Source organism: Leptonychotes weddellii, chromosome 8 (genome assembly GCF_054177405.1).
Source record: "Leptonychotes weddellii isolate Sample4059 chromosome 8, ASM5417740v2, whole genome shotgun sequence".
NCBI lineage: Eukaryota > Metazoa > Chordata > Mammalia > Carnivora > Phocidae > Leptonychotes > Leptonychotes weddellii.
Genome location: NC_138376.1, coordinates 113,553,783 through 113,570,683, shown reverse-complemented (window position 1 = coordinate 113,570,683; position 16,901 = coordinate 113,553,783). Strand labels below are relative to the sequence as shown.

The 16,901-nt window shown below is 37.6% G+C and overlaps 1 long non-coding RNA gene across 1 annotated transcript in view; it reads left to right on the top strand.

Annotated features, from left to right (window-relative positions):
- The window catches only part of LOC145723131 (uncharacterized), a 188,087-nt gene that overhangs the window by 16,884 nt on the left and 154,302 nt on the right, over nt 1–16,901 (top strand). The window lies entirely within an intron of this gene.

Sequence of the window (16,901 nt, the reverse complement as noted above, 5' to 3'; positions counted from 1 at the left end):
GTGTGTGTGTGTGTGTGTGTGTGTGTGTGTTGGGGAGAAAAAAGGAGAGTAAAGAAGGGTTCAGAAGATGGTATCAAAATTTAAGAGAGAAATTGGGAATTTTTTCTTTTTTTTTTTAAGATTTTTAATTTATTTATCCTACAGAGAGAGACACAGCAAGAGAGGGAACACAAGCAGGGGGAGTGGGAGAGGGAGAAGCAGGCTTCTCACGGAGCAAGGAGCCCGATGTGGGGCTCAATCCCAGGACCCTGAGATCATGACCCGAGCCAAAGGCAAACGCTTAATGATTGAGACACCCAGGTGCCCTGGGAACTTTTTTTCCATATAACAGAGTACTTACAGGTATTAAAACTTTTTCAACTGGTTTATGAAGCTGGAAAAATTTCTAAATCAGATTCATATTTGGAAGCTATTGAGTTTTTTTTTCTCTCCTTCATTTGTAAATATGTCCTCCATGTTCAGTACTAGGCAACCATATGATTTCATTCTCAGAATAAATGTGTATAGTCTGGCATAATATTAAAATTCCATGAAGTTTTCATTCATTTTAAACCTTCGAGAAGGAGAAACTTGCTCCTTCAATGGAAGCCTAAGATATTAGTGGAAACTTGGGCTATGTAAAAAATTCTGAATTGAATTGAAATCTGTTTGCCTGTAATTTCCATTTATTTATACCAGTTGATCATTTAGAAATACAAGTAGAATAGGATTATCCCTTTTCTTAATAGAGCCCTGAAATATTTGAAGCTATCTACCATATCAGACCAATTTCCATTCTCCTCTTCTAACTCCTTCTTGTTTCCTCTTCCTTAGGCTAAAAATACTCATTTTCTTCTATTCTTTGTGGGATATGATTTGAAGTTCTTTCACTCACAAAAAAACTCCCACAAAAACAAAAAAATAAGTGTGGCAATATCCTTCTTCATTTATCACACTTAAGGCACAATATTTCAAGGGTCATTCATTCATTCATTCACTCAAGAAAAATTTACTGAATACCCATTAGGGCACTGTGCTTGATACTGAGGATAAAGCAGTGAATACAGTGGATTAAAATACTTAACCTCATGGAATTTACATTTAAGTGGGGAGGACAGAAAATATATGAGATAAATAATATAAAGTAACTTAGAGTGATAAGTATTTGAGAAAGAAAAATAAAGCAGGGCAGTCATATAAGATGTAGGTGGAGGAAATGGTGTTATAGTCCTTGGTTAAAATGGCCAGGGGAGTCCTCACTGAGAAGGTAAGTGTATTAGTCTGGCTTTTTCAGAAAAACAGAACAAACAGGGTATAAGGACATACTGTTACAACTGTCTATCTATCTATCTATCTATCTATCTATCTATCTATCATCTATCTATCATCTATCTATCCTCTGTTGATCATGAGATTTATATAAGGAATTGATTCATGTGTTATGAAGGCTAAGAAGTCCCATGGTTTGTAGTTGGCAAGCTGGAGACCCAAGAGAGCTGATGGTGAACTCCAGTCTGATTCTGAGTCCTCAGGCAGAAGACCAATGTCCTATTTCAAGGACAATCGGGCAGAAAGAACAAATTTTCCCTTACTCAGCCTTTTTGTTTTCCTACCTAAGCCTCCAATGGATAGGAGGAGGCCTACCCCACATTGGGGAGGGCCAACCTAGTCTAGGTTGAGATAAACATCAGGGGAATTACCAACATATAGATGGGATTTAAATTGAAGAGCTTAGATGATATCACCAAGGGAGTGAGTGATGTTAAAGAAGACGTCAAGAGACAGCCCTGAAAACTTGTAACCTCAGGGTGGATGACCCACACAGAATTGGAGAGAGTGCCTCCTAGGCTCATACCCCTTGTTCTAAAGCCCCCTAAGATCACATTTGTCCTTATAGAAGTTCCGCCATACTGTGGACTTTTACTGTGCTTTTTGTTCCTGATTTTCTCACCTGTACACTCTCAGTCTTTCTTAGACTCATGGAAGTCTGTTTCATGTTACTCCTAAAATGCATCCGCTTCCTCCCCCTCAATCCCGCATGTTGTATCCACCCTGCAGAGGCAGATGGACCCCCACAAAGTTTAGTTTGAACGCCGAGACTATGCATACATACCAAGAGAATATAAAAAGATTTATTACACAGTTAAAAGTCTCCTAGGAGACCAGGGCAGTCCTCTCAAGCAGAACTGAAATGGCTTGAGAAAGCAAGGAAAACAGATTGGTTCCTGATGCTTGTTTTGGTTAGAAGTTGGTGCTCCATGGGAATTCCTATGCATAAGCAGGGGCTTGCATGGTTTGAATCTCTTGTCAGAGCCAAGGAAAGAAGCACTCAGGCTTTCTTAAAAGCTTGCCCAGATGTAGGGCAAAAGGGGAAGAGGGTGAGGTGAAGAATGAAATGTGTCAGCAAACATCAAAAACTGGAGTCAGAGTCCTTTTTATAGCCTGTTTTTGTGACACTAATATTCTGGACTTTAGTTCAGGATCATTCTTTTATTCTTATTAAACCCAATCTTGTTCAATTCAATCTGTTATCCCAAGACACCGAAACATTTTAGAGCCTAATTCTGTTGAGCAGTGTTTTTGCAATACTACAAAGCTATTTATCATTGAAAAATGCAATGACTATAACCTCAAAATTTTTAATGATCGATAAAAATGTTGAATATTACAAATCTAAGAACAAAGCACTGGGGCATCCAACTCAGCTATTTCTTTTGGGTTGGCATAAACCATTAACTATCCTTTAGCATAACCAATGGCTAATTTGCCAAGTTAAGCTAGCCTCCAAACCTTATTATTCTAGATTGCTTAAAGACATTTTGATCAGATTATGAGCCATGTGAACCCTCTTGTGTAAGCCCAGATGATCTACTGGATTAATAATGGTCTATCATATTAATAATGGTATCAAAGGAGAAAATGTGGCTTGAATTTGCTTTTTGATCAGCCACTCAGAATGCTGCTAGGAACCAATCACAAATTCACCTCCCTGTAGATTTCTGAATGTACTATTTTGGCTCTTTCATCTATCTCTTGTCTTGTAATACTGCTTTTAGTACCCAGAGATCTCAATTGCAAATTATTTTCATCATGTGGTTTGTAATTCATCATTGTCAGGAGGTATGCATTCATTTAGAACAGGTATGTGCTGACCAATAAAGTCTTTACCCTCTTTGGGCCTCAATTCCTTCCAATAGTGTTTAGTATGAGTTTGGGAGGTTGAAAAACATAATCTTTGTGTCATTTTATCATTAGTTCAAAGTCATGGACTTCTCTTGCTTCAAATAAAACCCTAAGTTACTGTGACATTTTAAGTTTCCCCCCGAATCTCAGCTGATTCAGGACCTTAATCTCCCTAACATGAGTCTTACTGGGCCAGGCATTCTCATATTCATGTTTGCTTATTCATTCATTCATTCAATTGGCAATACTTTCTGATTATTTGCTATGTTCTTGGCACTGTATTACCTAGATGATAAATAAGATAGATACGGATATTTTCCAATTGTATTTTTCTTTTAAAATATCTGCAGCTACTTTTTAAAAGTTTTCTTTGCACTTTCCTCATCATTTTATTATTTGTAATTGTACTCAAAATTGCATTTTTGAGAACATAACACTTTTGAGTCATAATCTCTTTAGGCGTCTCATGCCATGAATAATGCATATCTTTTCTCTAAACATTTTGAAGACATTCACATAGTGCAGAGTGTACAATCCATGATGTCCAGTTTTCTTTTCCTTGGACAAAAATAAAATCAGGATATCATGGTCCCTTTTTTTTCAAAATTCACATTATTTTCACTTTACCAATCAGTTCTTCTCTTTGTCAGAACTAGGTGCAAAGTGGTCATTTCTTCTGGCTGTGTCCTTGCTTCTTAGTGATTAAATTGTCATTATTGATATTTAAGCACCTGTTACATGGTTGGCTTTTAGCCAAATAAAATGTACAGTTGAAGTCTTCTTTCACTGCTGTTAAGGAAAGGAACCTCACCTGTCTTGTTCACCCCTAATATCCATACCATGATGGGTGCTCCATACTTGTCACTATTATCCTTATTACTTATTCAATACTCTCCACTGTGCTTCTGTCTTCAGGGAATGGAGATTTCTATGCAGATGTTAATTTTCTTACCTTTAGCACGACTCCATTGCTCCTCTTAAAAGTGTTTCTTTTGAGTAAGACAAGTCCTTCTATCATCATGTTCTAATCTAGGGGATGATTGCATCACATCTTACAGATTTATTTTTTTAATATTTTCATTCATTCAACTAATACTGAATGCCTATAATAAGAATAGTAATAACAATAACTAAGTTATTGAATATTAACTGTGTGCCAGGCACTTTTTAAAGTACTTCACGTGAATTAACTAATTTGATCTTTATAATCCAACCAACACAGAAGGATAGTAAGAAAATTTTCCAAGGTCACATAGATTTTAAGAAGAGGAGTATGACCATATTCTGGGTATAGGCGATTTAGCAATGGATAAAATGAAGAAGATTCCTTTTTATAAGGAATTTATATTCCAGGGAAATAAGCAGATGGAAAATAAATAAACAAGATACTTTCAGATGATAGGTACTATGAAGAAAAGTAAATGTGGGATGTGGTAGAATGACAGGGGGTTAGTATAACTCTATCAGATGGTCAGGGAGGCCTCTCTGGAGAGGTGACTAACTGTGGATCAGCCTGGATACTTTCATCTGCAGGTAACAAACAAACTGAGCATAAAATAGTTTAAACAATAGAAGACTTTGTTATCTTACATAAAAAGATGTCTTAAGATAGAAGGACTCTCGGATTAGTCAGAGACTAGTGGATGTAAGAAAATATTGGTTCTTACATGCCTGTCTTAGCATGTGGATTAGCTACCTCTTTGCTTGCAAGATGAGTACATCACTTCTAGGCATTCCATCCTCAAGCACCTTAGGCAAAGTCCTTAGGTAAAAATGACATCTTCTTTCCATAGGTCTCTTTCTCTGTGTCTCTCTCTGTCTGTCTCTCTCTCAAAGACACACACACACACACACACACACACACCAGCAAGAACTCTCTGTTCCCAGCAGACTTTGCATCACATCTATTGACCCAAATTGTATCACCTGCATGGGAAATGAAATTACCAGGACTGACCTAGAGTTTAAGATTTAAACTAATTAAGATTCAGCTCCTGGAACTGGAATTTGAGTCACTTAAGTACAAGAATTACCAGAGAAAGTTAAACAACTAAAGAATTAGTGAAGAAAGGGGATAGATTTGAATAGGCAACCACCAGTGCCTATGATAAGCTGAGTCCTGAGCAATGAGAAGGAGTTAACCTTATGAAGATCTGGGGAAGGATAATCCAGAGAAGGGAACAGCAGGTGCAAGTCCTTGAGAATAAAAAGTAGCTTAGCATGTTCAAGGAACAGAACAATGTGGGGTTGAAACACAGTGTTATGAGAAACAGCAATGGGAGAAGGTGAGAAGTGAAATGGTGTACTGTTTAAGAATCCAGGCTTGACTCCTTTTTTTTTTTAACCTAACTTCTAGTGCCTAGGTTCAAATAACAGACCTGCCATTTTTTATTTATTTGGCTTTGCACAAATTACCTTACCTATCTGTGTCTCAGTTTCTGCATTTTTAAGTGGGTATGAGTAATACACAACTCATAGAATTATTCAAAGATGAAAAACAAGACATAAATAATGATTACAACAGGGTCTGGAATATGTAGGTATTCAGTAAATGTTAGCTATCATTATTATATCATTGGTTCAGGTTTCAGATCATGGAGGGTTTCATAGACCATAGTAACATATTTTTATTTTAAGCCAATTAAATTGTGAAGTCACAGGAATGGTTCAAGTGGGGGAGTGAATGAATATGATTTGAATTTTTAAAGAATATTTTCTTTTTGCCATGTATCGATTAGAGTATGGGGCAGGAGAGGAGTAGATGTGGTATAGTTTGTAGGAATTTGCAGTAGCTTAGATCAGGTAGGTTTGACTAGGGTGAAAGAATTGGGGAGGGAGGTAGAGCTAACAGAACTTGCCAACAGCTTATATCTGAGTTTGTGGTTAAGTTTGTGGTTAAAATTATATCTAAGTTTGTAGTTGGAAAATATTCTGTATATTTGACTTGGAACATTGGAGAAGTGGTGATGCTCTTTATTGAGATAAAGGGGCCCATGGGATTCACAAAACTGACAAAGGGCTCTATGGAGCAAAAAGGTAGAGAACCTTTAAAATTCCTTGTCCATGAATCTGTTCTTCCACATTTTTCACATGAAATTTTCTCTTACCTTTCTTCTTGGGAACTCACTTTTCCTCAATTTAGATACTTGATCTGAAAACAGAACAATTTGTGAAGATGGTCTTTGTCAAACCAGTTTACCACAGAGCAGAAGTGAGGACATAATGAATATAACACTTGCTTGTTGAATATGTCCCAAGCCTTTCAAGGCCCAGCTGTTCAAGTTTAGTGAGTAACTCTCATGAGAAGTGATTTGTAGTTATTTTCATTTTTATTTCCCCTATCTTTCCCTTCCAGTTGTTGGAGCCTATTTTTTCCTGTAGGTAGAAAATAATTTTATTTAATTAATTAATTTTTTTAGAAAGGTGGGGAGGGGCAGAGGGGGAGAGAGAATCTTAAGCAGGCTCCACCCCAGTGTGGAGGCCCCATGCAGGGTTCAATCTCAAGACTCTGAGATCATGACCTGAGCTGAAATCAAGAGTCTGACACTTAACCGACTGAGCCACCCAGGCATCCCTATAGGTAGAAAATCATTTTAATTTCTTTTGTTCTGAGTCAAGATGGAAGGTGGGACAGGCTGGCCATTTCAGTTGAACCCTATTGCGTTCCTTTGAGGTGATCCAGGTGACCTTCACGATGGGTAGATACATGCCTCTCTCCCACATGTCTCTATGCCCTAACAATATCCTATGAGGCCATGATCTGTGTGGGCATCCAGTTTTATACATCATGTGGAGTTTTCTTTCATACATGTTTTACTGAAGACCAACAGCACTTCAGGAAGTTCATAAAGTTCTTGCAAATGATTCACACCTTGTTGCATTTTGAAGACAACATAACAACAAAACCAAAACCTCTTTTTTTTTTTTAAGATTTTATTTATTTGCGAGAGAGAGAATGAGAGACAGAGAGCATGAGAGGGAGGAGGGTCAGAGGGAGAAGCAGACTCCCTGCTGAGCAGGGAGCCCGATGTGGGACTCGATCCTGGGACTCCAGGATCATGACCTGAGCCGAAGGCAGTTGCTTAACCAACTGAGCCACCCAGGCGCCCCAAAACCAAAACCTCTTAGATATAGTTGTTTTTGGCAAGGACCATTTTGTGTTTGGCTCAGAAAATATATACAGTTGTTCGACATATCTAAAGATTGACATGACACTATTATTTGGGGACTTAAGTGATTTTTCCAGTAGTGTTGATGAAATGAGCTAAATCACTCTTTTTCTACTTTTCTTCTTTATGGTGAAAATTACTAGATCAGTCAGAATATTTTTTGGTTGCAAAATACAGAAATCCAACTTGAACTGGTTTTGGCAGAATATCTAGGCTCAAGAATCAAAAGGAAAGTTAAAGAAATTTTTACAAGGCAAGGAGCAATTCCAGGAATATTAGGAACTGGCATTTGAACGCTGCCATGACTTGCTTTCTTTCCATCTCTCATTTTTTTTTTTCTTCAGAACACCTCCTTCCACTGACAGACAGCTTTAAGGCTGTATCTTTCTAGCTTTAGCATCAGAAAGCAAAGGATTCTACCTCTTAGTTGCACAGTGAAAAATCTTAAAGAAGAATAGTGGTCAGATGAGATCAGAAGCCCAACCACAGTCAAATTGCTGTGAAAAAAGAACCATGGTTACAGAGTATGATAGCAGCCTACACCATGAACTCACAGTTGGTTAAGGGGTAGTTCCCCGAAAAATGAGGGATGTGGTTCTCTAAAGGAAGAGAGGGCTACTAGACAAAGCTAAAACAAAATAATTTAAAAACCCAAACAGCAAGTGTTCACTAAAATTATCCATTTGCACGATGGCCAGCAGGAATTAGAAGTTAGCTCAGTAACTAGGGAATAGAGATTTACTGGTTCAGAAGTTGCACACACCTCTTCTTAGTTTTTAGTCCCAGACAGTTAAACTCATTTGGTGATTTTCTTAACATACTTAGATATCTAATTCAAGATCAGCACTTTTACAGCAATCAAATCCCATTGAATTGTTTTGCTTCCTGTATGTCTTTGTCTTAATTTAGAGTAGTCTATTATTATTATTATTATCATTATTTTTTTGGTCTATTATGCCTCAGGGACTTTCCTTTTCAAGCAGTCATTTAGTATATAACCTATCTGAACTGCTCTGGGGGTTAATCAGTATTTTCTTTGCATACTAATAACTGGTTGATAGACTAGAACAGAATTATTTGGAATAAATAGACATACCTGGAAGGGGTTTTATTTATAGCTGGGGTAATTCCCCATTTTATAGACAAAATGAGATTCAGAGAAGGTAAGTGATTTGCCCAAGGTCACATCTCTGATTACAAACAAGCCAGCATTAAAATCCCAAGACCACCCACCTGATTTCCCTAGTTTTGTGTCATTTCCATCGCCTCAGGCTTAGTGAAGAAAATTCAAGAATAAATTCAACAATAACAAATGTGAAGATCAGATTGGATTATCCCAGTTTACTTTGAAGAACACTTGTTGCCATTAGAACTTAGAACATAAAGAAGGCTTGATAAGTAAGAGGCAAAGGGGAGGTGCCTGGGCTGAGAGATGCTTGCCTCCCTCTGGGAGGCAGGACCCTCAGTGTTGAGAATGTTGTGAGCAACATAGGAACTCTCTGAGGAGGTAGTTCCTCTCTCTTCTTTTGACCCAGGTCAGTCAGATTCTACTCATCTTATATCTCCCCAAGCAGTCCCTTTATTTGGCTTTGCCACTGCGTGGCAACCCAGCATCACCATAGTGATCTGTCTAAAATGCAACTTGGATTGTATCATGCTCCAGCTTAAAATAGTTCAGTGTCTACCCCTTCCTCTAACCACATAGTATAAAGTTCATTTCCTTCATCCCAACATACCTCTCTGGCTCTTGAATCTCTATTTCTGCTAACCCTGGTCCCTGATTTGTTAAGATTTTGAGTTAACCTAATAATTGGAACTCCTCGAAGTGAGGGCCATGGAACCTTGTTCATCTGCACACATCTGGTAATGTACAAATATCTACTGAACTGAATATCTTTTGAAGCTAGACTAGGTCTACACATCAGAAGAAACAAACCCTCTTCGTGAATAAATCACTGTTTTATAGACAAAACTGTAACTATAAGTCATTGCTCATGTTTCACTTCCTTAGTCTTCTGAGACTAGATTCATTGCTCTTGTGATATTATAAGCAACTCGTTAAGTAAATGGAATTTGAATTTTGCAATCTGACTTGCAGCTTAATGCAAGGCAAAGAACTTTTCTTATTTAGTTTTTGATGTTCTGGGACTAGTTAGGCTTTTCCCTTTTTGGATCTCTTATGCATTTTTGGTCCAATTGCAGTCCTGAAAAAGAGTGAATGAAATATATAAAACTACTAAGGGGCAGAAGATCATAAGCCCTGATGAACACAGATATGAATCACTGGTAGAAGACAGAAGTAATTCTATCAGAGCTGTCTGAGTGGGAATTCACTGGCTCTGATGTCTGGGGACCCCTCTAAAGATGGAAAGTCTGCCTTTCTCAGTTGTCAGTTAGAAAGATGAAGCTGAGGCTAAACTTTTCATTGAAGGGATCAAGATTATATTGAGATTGTTAGTGAACATGTTTCTTGAGATATATATAAAACCAGAGAGTTTTTTTCATAAGTGCTACTCTCAGATCCTCCTTGGAATAGAATAGAGTCAATTTAAGATTCCTTGAGTGGAATGTAGGGAAGCTAAGGAACCTAGAAAAGATGGGCCTAATTTAGTGGCACTACCTCTGCTGTGGGGAGGTTGAATTTAGAGAAGTTCAGGCATGGTCCAAATTGCAGTGTCCTCAGGGAGAACATTTTTAGTTATGATCAGTATATAGAATGGGGATAAACTTGGAAGATTGGCAGGGCAGGGGGGATTTTGACCATGGATACATCCAGGTATCAACTTCCTGCAGCAAGAGTGATTCTAGGTCCTGCCTCCTAATCACATTGGTCTAAGATTGTCTCTGGACCCAGGTGAGGCTGGGTTGTCATTGTCAAGCATCAGTGACTCTAAACAGGTAGGAGGTAGAGACTGAGAACCTCATTTTCAATTCATTGGCTTTCTCCCTATCTCCATTCCTTGGACTGTGTCTGGCACACTGGGATGCATTAAAGAATTTATTGCATAAATCATAACTTCCCATTTTCATTTTATGTGTAGTTCAGAAAAGAGGAAGAGCTTGTTTCAGAGAGATAGTTTCTGAGAAATTCTTAATTTTAAAGCTATTTCTCCTCTCTCCTAAAGTCCCACCAACATTGGCATCTGGGACTTAATGTCTTCTGGTTATCACATCTCTAGGATCAAGTCATTGTCCTCTGACTCTCTAGATGCCTTCTGCTGTGCCGGCTCCCCCACACCTCAATGTGGCTGGTGCCCAAATCTGTAGCTCCACCCCTACGTGTTTCCCACAGGCATGTCCATGTCTCAATCTGTTTCACGTCATTGTCATCCGGCTCCCCTCTTCCTGGCCATTCTCTACACTTCTGGCTCCATTTCTGTGGGCACCATGGTTCTTTTTAATCATCAAGGCTTAAGAACCTTGGACTCATTTTTTTTCTTGGTAGACACTTAATTTTCCCCATATCCAGTTGGTTAATATGTTCTGCGCATCTTCCTTCAGACTCTTTCTCATTAGTGTGTCTTCCTTTTTCTTTCTCTGTGATCACCCTGACCCAAACCTTCTGTGCCTTATTATTATAATCTTTATAGGTTATTAGAGCCTCTTGTAAGTTTTTCTTGTCTGCAATCTTCGCCGTCCACAAATCATCTCGCATTTTGATGTAGGCTAATTTTTCCTAAACAGGTTTTCTAAAGTTACCAGCTTGCTGCTATATATACCATTTTAGGGTCCACTATTTGGCAAAATGCTTTTCAAACCAGTGTCCCCATTGTTCCTGTAAACATGTAAAGCCCAATCCTTTTTCCATGGCTTGGTTTATGGTAAAGCTCTGGCCTGGTTTATGATAAAGTTCTTGCCTGGAAACTCTGGCCTTTGCTCTCTGCCTCCTGTCAGGGCTCAGTTGAAGCATGTCTTACCATTTTCATGAAATTTTATTTGACTCTTCCACTCTTCACTGATGGCATCTTTAGCTAACTGCAGCCCTTAGAAGCTGTGTTGTTTTGAATGATTTACTCTTGTTTTACCTGCACTAATATGTTGTAAGTTCCTTGACATTAGAGATCTTGCCTCCTGCGTCATTGGTGGTCTCCTCAGTTCAAGCTTAAATATCTGCAACATTCTGCAGGCTTAATAAATATGCTCTCTGCCTAAAAAAATACTGTTGGTACATTTATTTTATTTTGTCATTTCTAATTACCAAGCACTAGATATTTAAAAATCTTAAAAAGATAGGCACTGTTACTTGCAGGTATTTTATAGTCCTTGTTTTCTAGGTAGGATATTTCGGGTGGACTTTCCAAAGAATAAAATGGTTACAGAGAAGGGATTCCCTCTGTGTTTTGATAAACTATTTTATAAGCATGCCAAGCTAATGTTATCATTATGCTATTATCATTCCAAAACAATATCTATAGAGAAAAATTTAGAAGGGATGATTCAATGTCCAGAATTTCATTACTTTTTTTAAAAAAGACCTTTTATTTATTTATTTATTTGTCAGAGAGAGAGAGAGAGAGCACAAGGTGGGGGAGCGACAGAGGAGAAGCAGGCTCCCAACTGAGCAAGGAGCTCCATGCGGGACTTGATCCCAGTACCCCAGGCCAAAGGCAGACACTTAACCAACTGAGTCACCCAGGCATCCCGGTCATTCCTTTTTTTGACTAAAAAATTATTGCTGTGTGGTTGACACACAATGTTACACTAGTTTCAGGTGCACACCACAATGATTTGATATGGTCATCACTTTTATTTTTGTATTTCTATAGCTGAAAACAAATGAAGCCTCCTTATTGCTCTCATATCCAGAGTTTTCTGTGTTCATGCTCGGTCACTTAATAGTAGTAGTGGTAATAGTAACAGTAGAAGTAACAGTAATATCTACCATTCATGTGTGTATTGTGTACCAGGCACTGTGCTAGGTGTGATATATACGTTATTTCATTTATTTTATGTTTTTTATTATGTTCAATTAGCCAGGATGTAGTACATCATTCATTTTTGATGTAGTGTTCAACAATTCATTAGTTGTGTATAACACCCAGTGCTCATCACATCACGTGCCCTCTTATAAAATTTTATGGGGTATTATTAGTCACCATTAAAAGGTCAATAAACGTGCTCAAATAAGCTAATAATTTGTCTAAGGACTCCAGTTAGTGGTTGGTAGATCTGCAAACCAAGCTCGAATCTGTCTAATTTAGCTTCGTGGAATCATTGGAGAAAGGCTTTTTAAAAGTATAGATTTTTACATAGGTCTGTTGGGACCTTCTTGTGTGCTGTGTCCGCATGAGTTTAGTTGAATCCTGAGTCTTCTGAAGGTACTAATCCATGGTCTCTGCAAACCTGGAGAGAGAATTTGAGCAGGTCAGAGATCTAATATGGAGAGAATCAGCTCTTAAAAACCATGAGTTTTTCATTAGGTATTTAGGCTTGAGTTTTGAGTTATATTCACATAAACCAAATGTGTGATATTTTGGAGTTCATCTTCATCTTGGCTTTTCCAATCTTGAATTATGAAGTCTATTCAAAAAAAATGTATGAAAGTCCTGAGCATTCTTGATGTAAAGAATTTAGTAGCGTTTTTTAAGCACATTACAAACTATGGAGACTATGGAACTCAAGTTTATTTATTGAGTTAATCCTGGACATTCTTCATTTAAGATTTCAGTCTAAACATGCTGCTGTGGAGTGCAGCTGCTGTGTATGTTGAAGGTGTAATGTGTGAAGCTGGTCCGTGGTTGAACCAGTTGCTGTCTGACAAGTCAAGTTATTTGTTGTTCATTTTATAGTTCTATGTGATGTGTGCCTGATTTGCTCTTGGCACTGATTTAGAAGATGAAAAACAGAAACATACAACATATAAATAAAAGACTATTTTGCATTGGCCTTTTGAAGCTTTAAAATTGTTTAGCTGTTTGAAAGGTATATGCATTTTGCTTTTCACCAGATCACACTGGTTAAGGGAGAAGAGGGGTACGATGGTAGAATTAGTGTTTCTCTGACCTCACCTCTCCCTACTACTTTGGAAGCTTCAATTCCTCCCTAAAGGATCCTTTAGGTGATGTCTCAGGATGCTCAAGAACAGTGTCTTGCTCAAATTATGGTGCCATGATGATGGCGATGGTTCTGGAAAACCTCTGCTAACATGCCAAGTGCCATTGCCAAAACTGCAGCTTCCCACACTTCCAGATGCCAGTGTCACAGCTGTGGAAAAGTCAGAAACTGTTCCCGTTTTCAGAGCTGAGCATCTGAAGCCCTTACGTTGTGCCACATTTCCTATGAAATGAACACTTTCTTTTCTACCTGGGAGACGTATCCCAGCCCCAAATCAGAGCCATGAGTGTTCCTGATGGCTCAGACACCGCAGGTTTGTCCAAGTCATTTATCCCAGACTTGGGCCAAGATTATGGGCTCTGGGGCTGAGCACATATCAGTGGGGATGAAGCCCATTCCATCCACAGAGACTTAGAAAGAGCAGCAAGTTGATGCTACCGAGCACCTAAGATGAGAGCTGAAGTTGGAAATGCACTTGATTTTAGTTATTTGTCAGCTAAGGCAAACAGCATGTCATACTAATTTACATAATTTTCATTTTCGGCCATAAGAAATCTTTCAAACTACTATTTACAATTAAATTTATTAAAGTGAAATCAAATTTAAAAACTCACTTCTTTAGTCACACTAGTCACATTTCAAGGGCTTATTAGATATATATGGATAGTGACTATGGTTTTGGAGAATGCTGATACGACATTTTCATTTATTGCAGAAAATGCTATTGGGTAATACTGGGATCAATTTTAAAATAGTCCACAGATATAGCTAGGATACTTTCCTATCCACTGCTTGATGCTCCACAGTAATGCAGAAATGGACTCTGTTCTTGCCCTCAGCAAACATAATCCTTTAGGGGGGCTAAATATGTAAATATGAAACAGATACCAATGTAGACACATCTGAACACAGGGCTGACTCTAATTGGGAAGTATCTAGAAGCTTCATACATTTGAGCAGAATTTTTATGAAGAATGAACTTTTGATTGGGGAAGGGAAAAATCATTCTTGATTGAGGAAACAGCGTGAGCAACATTACTGGAACATGAAATTGTACATGGGGCAATTAGTGTTCAAGGTAATAAATAGTTTGATGTTACAAACAAACAACAAACCCCAAACAACCTCCCCAAAAAGGAATGCAAAATTCTTTCTCAACTAGGTATCCTTTCCCCTTGAAATGCCCAAAGGGATAAATGGGAAGCAAGATGCCATTTATTAGCTGGATTACTGCTAGAGCTTCCTATATTGAATTCTGATGAGGCTCATTTGGAATACACAGTTTATAGTAAAGGCCACTGATAATCTCACCTGATTTCTCTGCACAAATCCAAATTTGGGAACATTTTCATACTTGGCCAGCTGTTTTGCCACGTGAGCTGAAGTGATGCTGGCATGCATCGGCACACAGGTGAGGAAGGGAGATGAGCTAGATGATCCATCTCAGAGTACGGAGGAAATAGGAAGCAGATGAGTGAGTTGTGTATTGGCAGATGCTCTTTTCCCTCTTATAGTGACCTCATCCACCTGTCATTGTGACAAAATGTCCCAGCATCACATGTTTCATGTATCCAGCAAACTTGTTGAATACTCTTATGTTTGTAAAGTTTAATTGTTTACTAATGTTTTCTATGTAGGTGATGAAGTGATCTGAAAGATGGGAAAAAGGGAATTTGTATCTTCCTCTTCAGTCTTTTTATCTTTATTTATTTTTACTGTATTATTGTATTGGCTTGAACATTCAATACAAAACTGCATAGCAGAAGTAATAACAGGGTTTTTTTTGTTGTTGTATTAGCTGACTTTAAAGAGAATGCTTCAAATTTCGATCTTTAAGCATGATGCTTGCTATAAAGATATTTGTAAATTCATTTTGTCAGGTTAAGAAAATTTCCTTTCTAATTCTAATTTAATAGCTTTTTAAAGCCAAGAATAAATATTGATTTTTTTTTTCACATGCTCTTGGGCTTTAAAAATATTTAGGTGGTAAGATGACTTTTCTCCTTTAATATGTTGATATGGTGAGTTTTACTGATAGATTTTCTTATTGCTTAGTCACTCTTGTCTTCCAAGGAAGGACAAAAATTGCTTATTTGTGAGCATATTTTTAATATGACCTATTGGATTTGATCTGCAAATGTTTATTTGGCTATTTATGTATATTTCATAAGTAAAATTGGCCAGTGTGTTTATTTTCTTATACTCTAATAGTTTCAGTATCAGGGATTTATTGGCCTAATAAAATAAGGTGATTGGCTTTTATTATTTTTTCTTTCTCTGGAAGATCTAGTATAAAGTTGGGGTTCTCTGTCCCTTGAAAATTTGTCTATTAAGTTTCTTTGAACCATATTCCTTGATGGGGTAGGGGATGTAGACTATAGGGTAAGGAGAGAAAAGGAAAACCTTGGTTACTATTTCAGTTTATGTATTTGGTGATTGGTAAATAGAGCCAATTTTGGTAATTTGTATTTGTTTACATAAATACTGGTATTCCTGGCTTCCTTTGGTTACTAATTGTCTAGTACATCCTTTCTCTGACTCTTTAAGATTAAACATTTTGTGTTATTTTAATTCAGTCATAACTTTTATAAATAAAATGTGACCAGATATTTAAAAGTCAGTCTAAGAAAGTTATCTATTTTTTAAAGATTTATTTATTTATTTTAGAGAGAGTGAGAGAGAGAGAGAGAACACACACAGGGGAGGGACATAGGGAGAAGGATAGAGAATCTCAAGCAGATACCATGCTGAGTGGAGCCTCAAGAAAGTTATCTTTTAATCTATGACTTTAACCTCCTCCTTTAAACATCTCATTCAAGATATCTGAGAGCTCCTGGAGTGTGATTTTTCCCTACTTAATCTCTTTTTAGTGACTTCTAGTAACTAGATAAACACACTAGCATCATCTTCTCATGGACAGTATCTAACTATAGTAAAAATTCCTCACAAACTGAGTTGGGCCCATTCCTTCAATTATTTTAGATATACCGATTTATTTATTTGTTGTTATGTTTGGACTTATTTTTGCCAACCTACTTAACATTTTTTGTGTTTGTTATACCTTCTCTTTGTTTTTCTTTCCCTTGCCTTTTGTGGAAATGGTCAATTTAAGAAAAATTCTTAGGGGCACCTGGGTTGTGCAGTCAGTTGGGTGTTAAGACTCTTGGTTTCGGCTCAGGTAATGTTCTCATGGGTCATGGGATCTGAGGCCTGCATCGGGCCCCGAGCTCAGTGCAGAGCCTGCTTGAGATTTTCTCTCTCTCCTCTTCCCTCCCATGCTCTCTCTCTTTCTCTCTCTCTCTCTCAAATAAATAAATGAATCTTTTAAAAAATAAAAATAATTTTTTAAAATTACTTTTAATTTCCTCTGCCAGTTTCAGAGTTCCAAATTTGACAAGCATACCTAAATTTGTGTTTTTCTGAGATATTCTAAAGTCAATGAATATCTTTGTCCTCTTCCCAAACTAGACATATTTTTACCTTTTTCCAAATTCCCCTTCCTACCCCCATCTGTCA